Source organism: Rana temporaria, chromosome 8, assembly GCF_905171775.1.
Source record: "Rana temporaria chromosome 8, aRanTem1.1, whole genome shotgun sequence".
Lineage (NCBI taxonomy): Eukaryota > Metazoa > Chordata > Amphibia > Anura > Ranidae > Rana > Rana temporaria.
In genome coordinates, this window is record NC_053496.1 from 188740506 (window position 1) to 188752736 (window position 12231).

Genomic DNA, 12231 nt, shown 5'->3' on the forward strand with positions numbered 1-12231 from the left:
TAAAGGCCACTTTCCTGTCCTGAGTACGGGAATTGTCAGTCACAGAAGTCCTCTGTTTACAGTCATCTGAGATTGGACACGGAGGAGAATGAACTTTCCTGGTCTGAGTGAGAAAATTGTTCCTCACCGAAGTCCCGTCTTCCTGTACATCAGGGGTCCCACACAACCCTCGAGGTGTATTAGTGAGTGCGGGAAATGTCTTGTATATGAATGTTGCTGGAAATGTGGGGAAGAAGCACACCCTGATATACACCTCAGATATACTCCATGGCTGATCTTCATCATGTAAGAAACACTTCATAAGGAGATCAGAGATCACCAAAGACATGGATGAAGTGTTGTACCGTGTTGGCCATTGATAGCAGGAGAAAAATAAAAATGGAGTCATTCCCTCTCATTGGCTGAGTAAATTTTGTGGTGAAAACTCTTGCAAGAGGTCTGTTTTCTCAAGTCGTCTTCCATGACGAAACGCGTTACTCCGACCACTTAAAAGAAACGGTCCTCTAGGCCTTTTACAATAAAAATTGAGTCATTCCCTCTCATTGAGTACATTTTGAGTACATTTTTGAGTACATTTTGAGTACATTTTGTGGTATGGAGACTTGGAGGTCTATTGTTCTCTTGCAAGTCGTCTTCAAGGACGAAACACGTTAACCCCTCCACCTAAAAAGACGTCATTCCCTCATTGGCTGAGTACATTTTGTGGTGGAAGATTTCCCAGACACTTACAGGCCTGTTTTAAAAAAAAAATTGGTCATCAGATGTGACCCGCATTCCCCCAACCGTGGCAAATGGTGATTTCCTATAATTGTCGGTTCCTTCTAGTGGCCTGTAATAGAAGAGTCGGTTAGTTTTGCCTGTAGCTGAGATGTGATCAGTAGAAATATATAATTGCAGATATATAGGTGGATTCAGAAAGACTTAGGCCGGCGTTTCAGTAGATACGCCGGCCTAAGTCTGAATTTGCGCCTGCGCTAATTTAAGCGTATTCTGGAAACCAGATACGCTTAAATTAGGCTCAGATACGAGCGGCGTAAGTGTCTTACACCGTCGTATCCTAAAGTGGAATTTTTAGGCTGACCGCTAGATGGCGCTTCCATTGCGGTCAGAATATGTAAATCACTAGATACGCCTATTCACAAACGTACGCCCGGCCGACGCAGTACAGATACGCTGTTTACGTAACGCATTATTAGGCCTAAAGTTATTCCATCAAATAGCTGTAATAGTAATGTTAAGTATAGCCGTCATTCCCGCGTCGAAATTCGAAAATTTTACGTCGTTTGCGTAAGTCGTCCGTGAATAGGGATTTACGTCATTTACGTCCACGTCGAAACCAATAGGACCGTGCGGCATACTTTGCCGCAATGCACACTGGGATATGTAGGCGGACAGCGCATGCGCCGTTCGTAAAAAATACGTCAATCATGTCAGGTCACCCCCCATTACCATAAAACACGCCCGCTCAGCTAAATTTGAATTAGGCGCCATTACGCCTGCCCGATTTACGCTACGCCGCCGTAACTTAGCAGGCAAGTACTTTGTGAATCATGTACTTGCCTCGCTAACTTACGGCGGCGTAGTGTAAACACGATACACTACGCCGTCCAAAAGGTTTAGGAGGGTGTCTAAGGGAAGGCCGTCCACAAGGTTTAGGAGGGTGTCTAAGGGAAGGCTGTCCACAAGGTTTAGGAGGGTGTCTATGGGAAGGCCGTCCACAAGGTTTAGGAGGGTGTCTATGGGAAGGATGTCCACAAGGTTTAGGAGGGTGTCTATGGGAAGGATGTCCACAAGGTTTAGGAGGGTGTCTATGGGAAGGATGTCCACAAGGTTTAGGAGGGTGTCTATGGGAAGGATGTCTACAAGGTTTAGGAGGGTGTCTATGGGAAGGCTGTCTACAAGGTTTAGGAGGGTGTCTATGGGAAGGCTGTCCACAAGGTTTAGGAGGGTGTCTATGGGAAGGATGTCCACAAGGTTTAGGAGGGTGTCTATGGGAAGGCTGTCCACAAGGTTTAGGAGGGTGTCTATGGGAAGGCTGTCCACAAGGTTTAGGGGTGTGTCTATGGGAAGGCAGTCCACAAGGTTTAGGGGTGTGTCTATGGGAAGGCCGTCCACAAGGTTTAGGGGTGTGTCTATGGGAAGGCCATCCACAAGGTTTAGGAGGGTGTCTATGGGAAGGCCGTCCACAAGGTTTAGGAGGGTGTCTATGGGAAAGCCGTCCACAAGGTTTAGGGGTGTGTCTATGGGAAGGCTGTCCACAAGGTTTAGGAGGGTGTCTATGGGAAGGCCGTCCACAAGGTTTAAATGTCAGACACCTTCACCTGAAAAACCCTTCCTGTTTTGGAGGTCGTCTCATTGTTGCCCATCTAGTGCACCTCTTGTTAATTTCAATTAACAGCAAAGCAGCTGAAACTGATTAACAACCCCCACTGTATACACCCCTCCCCCTCTGTATACACCCCTCCCCCTCTGTATACATCCCTCCCCCTCTGTATACACCCCTCCCCCTCTGTATACATCCCTCATCCTCTGTATACATCCCTCCCCCTCTGTATACACCCCTCCCCCTCTGCTACTTAACTGACCAGATCATTATCCCAGGAGTTCTGTTTCAAAAGCGTTCCTTTAATTTTTTTTGAGCAGTGTGTTTGGCTTTCTATGCTTTCTAACGTTGGAATATTTCCTGTTGAATTGTTTTTTTTAGTTGTGTTTATCATGGTTCAATCAAATGTTTGAATGTATATCTTGTTTGCATCTCAATAAACTTGGTTTTCTTGGTTAAATAAAAAAAGACTGCGAGTCATTAACAAATAGATCAAGTCTAATGCCGCGTACACACGGCCGTTTTTCGGGTTGTAAAAAATGACGTTTTTAAGGGTTTAGAAAAAACAACGTTTTTTTCGACCCGATCATTAAAACGGCCTTGCCTACACACGATCGTGAAAAAAAAAAAACGCTCAAGCAAAGCGCGGTGACGTACAACACGTACTATAAAGGGGAAGTTCCATTCGGATGGCGCCACCCTTGGGGCTGCTTTAGCTCATTCCGTGTTAGTAAAAGACGATTTGCGCTTTTCTGTCCGTTACAAAGTGATGAATGTGCGATCTCCATTACGAAAGCTAGTTTTACCGGAACGAGCGCTCCCGTCTCATAACTTGCTTCTGAGAATGCGCGTTTTTTTTTTCACGTCGTTAAAGTCCACACACGACCATTTTTTACAACCTTAAAAACGACAACGTTAAAAACGTCGTGAAAAAATAGAGCGTGTTCGAAAAAAAAATTGCCCATTTTTTTAGATCGTGAAAAATGCTCTGGATCCCACACACGATCGTTTTTAATGACATAAAAAAACTGTAATTTTTTAGAACCCGAAAACCGGTTGTGTGTACGCGGCATAAGAAGAGTTGAAAAACATACACTTATCCCAAAACACAAAGGGCTAGATTCATAAAGCCCGCCGTAACTTTGTGGGGGCGTGACGTATCTCAGATACGCTACGCCGCCGTAACTTAGTGAGGCAGGTTCTGTATTCAGAAAGAACCTGCGCCTTAAGTTACGGCAGGGTAGCGTAAATGTGCCGGCGTTAGCGTGCCAAATTCAAATTGTGAAGAGGTGGGCGTGTTTTATGCAAATAAAACATGACCCCGCGTAAATGAAGTTTCTAACGAATGGTGCATGCGCCGTCCGTGAACGTATACCAGTGCGCATGCTCCTAATCACGTCGCAAATAGTCAATGCTTTCGACGTGAACGTAATTTACGCAAAGCCCTATTCGCAAACAACGGAAAATTCGACACTGTCCAGACGTCCATACTTAACATTGGCTACGCCTCATATAGCAGGGGGAACTTTACGCCGGAAAAAGCCTTACGTAAACAACGTAAAAAAATACGCCGGGCGCACGTACGTTTCTGAATCGGTGTATCTAGCTCATTTGCATATTCTACACGGAAATCAACGGAAGCGCCACCTAGCGGCCAGCGTAAATATGCACCCTAAGATACGACGGTGTAGGAGACTTACGCCGGTCGTATCTTAGCAACATTTAAGCGTATCTCAATTTGAGCATACGCTTAAAGATACGACGGCGCGGATTCGGACTTACGACGGCGTATCTACTAATACGCCCGTCGTAAGTCTTACTAAATCTAGCCCAAAATATACATAAATCTTTGGTGCAAACAGGAGGTCGACACCAAATGGACAGCAGTGAGCCCCTGTGCGTCAACGCGTTGCGCTATTTTGCTTCATCAGGACGCACTCGGGGATTGTTGGAAGGAACAGGTCTCACTATTACCTTGTCAGCACAAGATTATCCCCGTATGGGAAACTCCAGAATGGAACTCAAGGCTCATCGTATTGGAGAAGAGAGAAGAAAAGATATTCTACCGATGCTAGTGGCCAAATATTATGTAGCAAGGGAGCACAGGTAGTTCTTCATGTAGGGTTTATTGCAGAATATCGTACATCAAAAGTATATGGCAAGCACCAGAACGATTAAGGGGGGGTATATCCAAAGCCTTTTAAACTGTGTTTGGTTCGTAATGTCAGAGACCTGAAAATTCACCCATTTAGACAAATATGAGTCTTATTATTATGGGTAACAGCCTAACCTATCTCTATCAAAGAAAGGTGCCGCTGCATGGGGTCTATTGGGGCAGTCATGGATGTAATAATATTCAGTGTACCCCCAGGAAGGTATCAACCAGCTTTAGGGGGCCAAGCCCAACCCCTGAAAAACACCCCCACACCAAAACCCCCCACCAAATGATTTGGACCAGTGCACAAAGCAAGGTCCATAAAGACACGGATGAGCGAGTTTGGGGGCGGAAGAACTTGACTAGCCTGACCTCAAAGAGAAGTATATACGAGTATCAATACAGGCAGTCGATGAGGAGATGGGAAAGGATGGAGGGGATGAACTTACAAGTCATTGTAGATTTAAGATCCTCTATGAGGGAATCCATGAAGAATCCAGCACTGCGGATGTGAAGGAGAGCCATGGATTGTGAAGTGGGGATGCAAACTTCAGGTTGGTGCAGGGCCTGCATTGTCCCATCATCTCCACCAGTCATATGATGTGGTGGGGATGTGTAGGAGCTCCTCCCCGCGAACAGGCCGCAGGGACAGCGGGAAGGTAGTTCCTCCAACACCGTCCACCGGCGGTGCCATTGGAAGGAATTGTGCGCCATCATTGGGAGATACTGTGCCTCGTTGGTGTCATTCTGAGGAATTGTGCGCCATCATTGGTGTCATTGGGCCCTTTGTTGGTGCCATTGGGAGGAATAGTGCCCCATCAGTGGGCCCCATTGTGGCTGTCATTGAAAAAATGGTGCCCCATCATTGGTGTCATTGGGCTCCATTGTTGGTGTCATTGGTAGTAACTGTACCCCATGGTTGGTGTCATTGGACACATTGTTGGTGTCATTGGGAGATACTGTGCCCCATTGTTAGTGTCATTGGGAGGAATTGTGCCCTTCATTGTTGCCAGTGAATAAAATGGCACCCCAAGGGCCAGTTAAAAGCAAGCAAAGGGCCACATCTGGCCCCTGGGCCGCAGTTTGGAGACCACTAGACTAGACGATGAACACGTGCAGGGGAGCACTGCTAGGCAGGGGTCCTGCAGCCAGGCGATGGACTCGCTCAACTACAAATTAAACTGAAAAAGCAGCCTTTCTATAGGCGGCGGTGAGCAGGTTTCCCAAGAAGGATGGAGTATCAGAAGCTCTCAGGCAGACCCATGAAGCGGGGGGTTGCTGCACCAAAGCCTGTTCTCCATGTCGTCCTGCTTCTGCAGAAGGGAGTGTAGCTGGTATTGAAACTGCTCGGCGGTGACTTTTAATGATGGAAGTTTGTCCTCCAATGTGGCTGATCCACCATTCAGTCTCCGAGACCCGCTCTCACAGTTTCTGACAGTCCTGGTGGACAAGCGGGATTTCCACCTTCACTTCCTCGATCTTAGAGGTTAGTGTCCCTTCTAGGACCTTGACATTGTCCCCGGCAGCTTGGACTCAGCAAATGAAGCGGTGCCATCTCCCCCCCCCCCCCCCCCCCCGATTCATGCTCCTCATGCCTGAATCTGTCCAGCTTTCCAATGACTCCCAATGATTTCTTGGGGGATGATCTCATGATGCAACAGGTGGTAGAGTAAAGCAGAGGTAAGGTAGACGAAAAACGGGAAAGAAAACACCAGGATCAGTGTGAAAGGATGAAGTTTGAGTGGAGCTCTCAGTCAGAGCACCCTACACCATGCCCTTCCAGGCAACGCCCTGTAATTTAAAATGTTTACAGTTGTAGCACAGCCCACTAGGGAGCTGCACCGCCATTATTTGAGGTATTAGAACTTGGATAGGGATTGGGAAAATTATGGGATGTCTGCTTGACTATACAACTTCAGGGAAATCTTCTCCTATATACAGTCTATATATGCTCCTCTCTGCCTCCAGCACTGATCTTGTTTGCAGAACCTCCAGCTGGTACACTGTTAATCAGACAGAAAAGAAGCAACAGTCAGATTTTTGAGCAAGAGCCCTTTACAGGCAGGGACCCTGGGCCCCTTTGGTTTTGTAGCAAAGTCCAGTGTCCAGTTTACATCCCCGTGACTACTGATCCCAGCACCACTTCTTCAGGCACCTGGCTGCAGCTGCCCCTTTCACTAGCCCCCCTGGCTACTTCTCCTCAGTCCTCCCAGACTGTCACACTCACCAGCCACCCAGCTGATGACTTCTCCTGGAGATCTCCCAGAGGTGCTTATTCTCTTCTTCTGTCCTCACACCTGCTCTCGTGCATCCAGGACAGGACTCCTCTGTGTGTTGTAAAAGATCCCTCCTGCACCCGAGCCCCAGGCCCGAGGTCATTCCCCCCCCCAGACTAGGGTTCTCCCTCAAGGGCCACCGATAGCCTCCTCAGCACTCGATCTCCATCTTCCACCCAAATGCAGGACCCATGAGTATTTAAGAGGTGGCCTGCCCATTTCCAGCCCATTTTGCTGGGGATTGGCTAGGGCCCTCATAAATACTCCAAGCAGCTTCTCCTAACCTCCCACCCATTTTTCTGGAAGCTTCTCCAAGGTTCCAGTAAGTAGGAGGAGGAACCAGAGGTGCTGCCTTTTGAGTCAACCAGCCTCCTCGAGTCACTCAGCTCTGTCCCAGATTCAAACCCAGCCTCTTAGCCAGGCTAAATTTTTCTACACTAACAACCCTATTTACATTATAGCACACTTTTTTCCATTTAACTTTATTACTTTCACATATGGAAACAATAACCCCCCTACGTGATAGGATATTGTCGTGACAGGTTGTCTTAATTGAGACATTAAGAGTCTATAAAAAAGGTGTTCACAGATCTCCCTCCCCTCTACATCGCAACATCTGCCATGCCGGTTCCAGTCCTGCAGGTGATTGGCTGAACATGGGAAACACAGTGGTCAGTGTAGTGGTCCCTTACATTGGTGACCAATGGGAGAAGGACGTCCCTTATATCAGTGGTCAGTGTAGTGGTCCCTTACATTGGTGACCAATGGGAGAAGGACGTCCCTTATATCAGTGGTCAGTGTAGTGGTACCTTACATTGGTGACCAATGGGGGAAAAGCCCCTTTATCTCAGTGGTCAGTGGATAAGGACATTCTTACATCGTCATCGGTGGGAAGATTGCCCTCCTTACAGATCATTGATGTCAGTTGTTACTAAGAGACAGAAATTGTCCATTGCTCAAGGAACCCCTAGAACCCTTTGGAGGAACCCTGGCTGAGAAAGGCTGGACTAGGCAGTAATATATTTCTCTCCCCCTTGGTGGGAGTGGAGATGACCCCATCTATAAGGATATACAATACATACACACACAGCACAAGGCCTTGTTCACTCTACGAGACGTTTCTCGGGGCTGCAGTTCCTGGAAGATCCACAAGGTGGTGATCTCACTTATACCATAGAGAAAGGAAGTCTCTATGGAAGACAGTGAGTGATGTCAGCTACTGGCAGGACATTCCTGAGGTACAAAGTACAAAGGCGACGTTGCAGAAATCGGCAACAGAGGAGGTAATAAGGTCTTATTTTCTATTTACACCCAGTAACCCCCGTCATGTCCGTCCTCTTCCTCCATAGTCACTGTGACGTCTTTTATCTCCAGCAGATGATAATACACACATATATAGTGTGGAGACCTAGATTAACCCCTTAAGGGTCAGAACATTCCCCCACTTGTGGGTCCGAATTTTGGAGATGTGTCACCTTCTCACCGTACCAGTCTCTTGTAACGAGGGATGAGATTTGGGTTGTACCGAAATTGCCACTTCCACACCCTTTCTTTGATGATACCAACCCCTCCCCTGCACCTGAATACCTCTGCCATATACCCTGGGCTCCTCTTCCTGCAGACCCAGGGCGGCATGGGGTATGGAGTGGCGGATGATTAGTTCTTGGATTTCCCCTCTGGTGAGTGAACCCAGAAAAGACGAGTACGAGGGATCACCGGCAGGAGGTCCCGATTCCTCTATATAGATCTTTATATCACTAGAGGGGTCACCAGCAAGAGGGAGGAGGTCCTGATCCCTCTATATAGATCTTTATATCACTAGAGGGATCACCAGGAGGAGGAAGGAGGTCCTGATTCCTCTATATAAATCTTTATATCACTAGAGGGGTCACCAGCAGGAGGAAGGAGGTCCTGATTTCTCTATATAGATCTTTATATCACTAGAGGGGTCTTCATCAGGAGGAAGGAGGTCCCGATTCCTCTATATAGATCTTTATAGCACTAGAGGGGTCACCAGCAGGAGGAAGGAGGTCCTGATTCCTCTATATAGATCTTTATATCACTAGAGGGGTCACCACCAGGAGGAAGGAGGTCCTGATTCCTCTATATCGATCTTTATATCACTAGAGGGGTCACCAGCAGGAGGAAGGAGGTCCTGATTCCTCTATATAGATCTTTATATCACTAGAGGGGTCACCAGCAGGAGGAAGGAGGTCCTGATTCCTCTATATAGATCTTTATATCACTAGAGGGGTCACCAGGAGGAGGAAGGAGGTCCTGATTCCTCTATATAGATCTTTATATGACTAGAGGGGTCTTCATCAGGAGGAAGGAGGGCCTGATTCCTCTATATAGATCTTTATATCACTAGAGGGGTCTTCATCAGGAGGAAGGAGGTCCTGATTCCTCTATATAGATCTTATATCACTAGAGGGGTCTTCATCAGGAGGAAGGAGGTCCTGATTCCTCTATATAGATATTTATATCACTAGAGGGGTCACCGGCAGGAGGAAGGAGGTCCCGATCCAGAGAGAGACACTTCAGATACATGTTCTTAGTTTGAGTTTCATGACCGAGGTGTACAACCACTTTAATATGTCCATTTTGGAGGGAAGAAGGGAAACGGGAGACATTCTGGAAACCCACGGTTGAATAAGGTTCAGGAGGACAGTTTTTCCAATATGAAACAAAAAATGGAGGAAAGTTCAAAACGAATCTTATAAAGTATTATTTTACTGAAAGGGGAGTTGATGATTGGAATTAACTACCAGCAGAGGTAGTGAGACAGTCATCAGTATATGGCTTCAAACATGCCTGGGACAAACATTGACCTATAGTCGAACAATAAAGTTAACGAAAAAAAAAGGGCAGACTTGGTGGACTACTGTTTTATCTTCCTGTCACTTTTCTATGTTTCCCCGTGCAGCAACTGCTCTCCCCCATCCATGTGTCTGGATGGTGACTGTATCATTGTGTGTGTCAGGTTCCTATAAGGTGTCAGGATGTCACTGTCTATTTCTCCATGGAGGAGTGGGAGTATTTAGAAGGACACAAGGATCTCTACAAGGACGTCATGATGGACAATCAGCCGCCCCCCACATCACCGGGTAAGAGGAGACTTTATTGTAAAGGAGAGAGCAGTACGGAGGCTCCACCTAGATCCCCCATCATCTGATAAACACATAGAAACAATGGATTCAGTCAGTGTGTGTGTTTCCTACAGATGGATCCAGTAATGGGAACCCACCAGAGAGATGTCCCCGTCCTCTGTATTCCCGGGATTCCACACAGGAAGGTCACACCATCCCCCACCATCATCAGGTAGATGAGGAACAATCACTGATAGTATCATTAGGATCTGTACATTATCTGCATTGTTACCATTGATGTCATTTTTATTCTATATTCAGAGTGGAGACCTGAGAGATCCTAAAGTTGAGGTTAAAGAAGAGATAAAGGAGGAGGATGATGAGGACGGGGTGATGGAGGAAGAACACACCATCCCCCACCATCATCAGGTAGATGAGGAACAATTATTGGTGGTTATGATTTATACACAAACATGTTTATTATAATGAATGTTTTGTTATATATTCAGAGTGGAAACCTCTGGGATGATAATATTGATATTAAAGAAGAGTATAAAGAGGAGGATGAGGAGTATGGAGTGATGGAGGAGTTTTCAGAAGGACACAAGGATATGATGGAGCCACCTAATACCAGGAACCCACCAGAGAGATGTCCCCGTCCTCTGTATTCCCGGGATTCCACACAGGAAGATCACACCATCCCCCACTGTTACAAGGTCGGTGGGGCGGAGCATCTAGAACATGGACTGGTGGAGATGATGTGTGGATTTTGTATGTAAGTTTATATCTTACAGATGATCTTCTCTCTCATTCTCTTGGTTTAGAGTGGAGATCCAATCGATATAGAATTTGAGGTGAAATCAGAAGAAGAAGAGACGTATGTGAGGGATGATCAGCAGTCTATGGAGGAGGATGGAATAACGGGGACATTTATAGAGGAGGACACTCCTACAGAGATTAGCACAGGTGGGTCATTAACACTAAATCCATTCCTCCACCCATACTGCTCACTGATTGGTCCAGAGTAGGGCGGGGACTGGGTGATATCAGCCTGTAATCCCCTGGTCACTTTCCTGAGCTGTGTTCCCCGTCCTGTATTCCTGTATTTCTCTCGGATAATCTTCCTTCTCTGTGCTGCAGACACAAGTAGAGCTTTCTTTTGGTGGTATTTGATCACCTCTGCGGTTTTTATTTTTTGCGCTATAAACAAAAATAAAGCGCCAATTTTGAAAAAATATCTATATTTTTAACTTTTTTCTATAATAAATATCGCCCAAAAAATATATAAAAAAAATCGCAATAAGCGCTTATTGATTGGTTTGCGCAATAGTTATAGCGTTTACAAACTAGGGGATAGTTTTATGCCATTTTTATTCATATTTTTTTTTACTAGTAATGGAGGCGATCAGCAATTTTTTTCATGACTGCGACATTATGGCGGACACATCGGACACTTTTGACAAATTTTTGGGACCATTGTAATTTTCACAGCGAAAAGTGCTATAAAAATGCCCTGTTTACTGTGAAAATGACACTGGCAGTGAAGGGGTTAACCACTAGGGGGCATAAGGGGTTAGGTGTGCCTGAAGGGAGTGATTTTTACTGTAGGGGGGTGTGGCTAGACGTGTCATGTCGTCACTGATCGTCGTTCCCTGTAACAGGGAACAGACGATCAGTGACAAGCCACAGAGAAGAACGGGGGAAGGTTTGTTTACACTCACCTCTCCCCGTTCTCCAGCTCCTGTGGCCCGATCGCGGGACACCGGCGGCAATCGTGTCCTGCAGGCGCGGTCATGGAGCTTCGGACCGGGTCGCGGGTGCGCCGTCTCCCACGGCTGAGATCTTAAAGGGCAACGTACCTGTACGTGCCTGTGCCCAGCCGTGCCATTCTGCCAACGTATATCGGCGTTAGGCGGTCCACAAGTGGTTAAAAGATTTATACTTTACCAGGTTCTGTCTTTTTGAGAAGCAAAGTCCCAAAAGGGACTTCTTTCAACCCCCTACATCTCTGCGTTTCAAGATCTTCTCCTTCCAGCTTCCTTCAGATGTAGAACCCCGAGAGAGAGAGGGAGAGAGAGAGAGAGACCACATTCTTTCAGCCTTCCTTTCTCCCGAGGTAGATCTGAGTTGTTCCTTCAGATGTAGAACCCCGAGAGAGAGAGAGAGATACAGGGAGAGAGAGAGAGAGAGAGAGATAGGGAGAGAGATAGGGAGAGCGAGAGATAGGGAGAGAGAGAGAGAGAGAGAGAGATAGGGAGAGAGAGAGAGAGAGATAGGGAGAGAGAGAGAGAGAGATAGGGAGAGAGAGAGAGAGAGATAGGGAGAGAGAGAGAGATAGGGAGAGAGAGAGAGAGGGAGAGAGAGAGAGATCACATTCTTTCAGCCTTC

The 12231-nt window shown here is 46.7% G+C and overlaps 1 protein-coding gene across 1 annotated transcript in view; it reads right to left on the bottom strand.

Annotated features, from left to right (window-relative positions):
- LOC120909737 overlaps positions 1-12231 on the bottom strand; it is an 857992-nt gene that overhangs the window by 239549 nt on the left and 606212 nt on the right. The gene's annotated exons all lie outside the window — the stretch shown is intronic.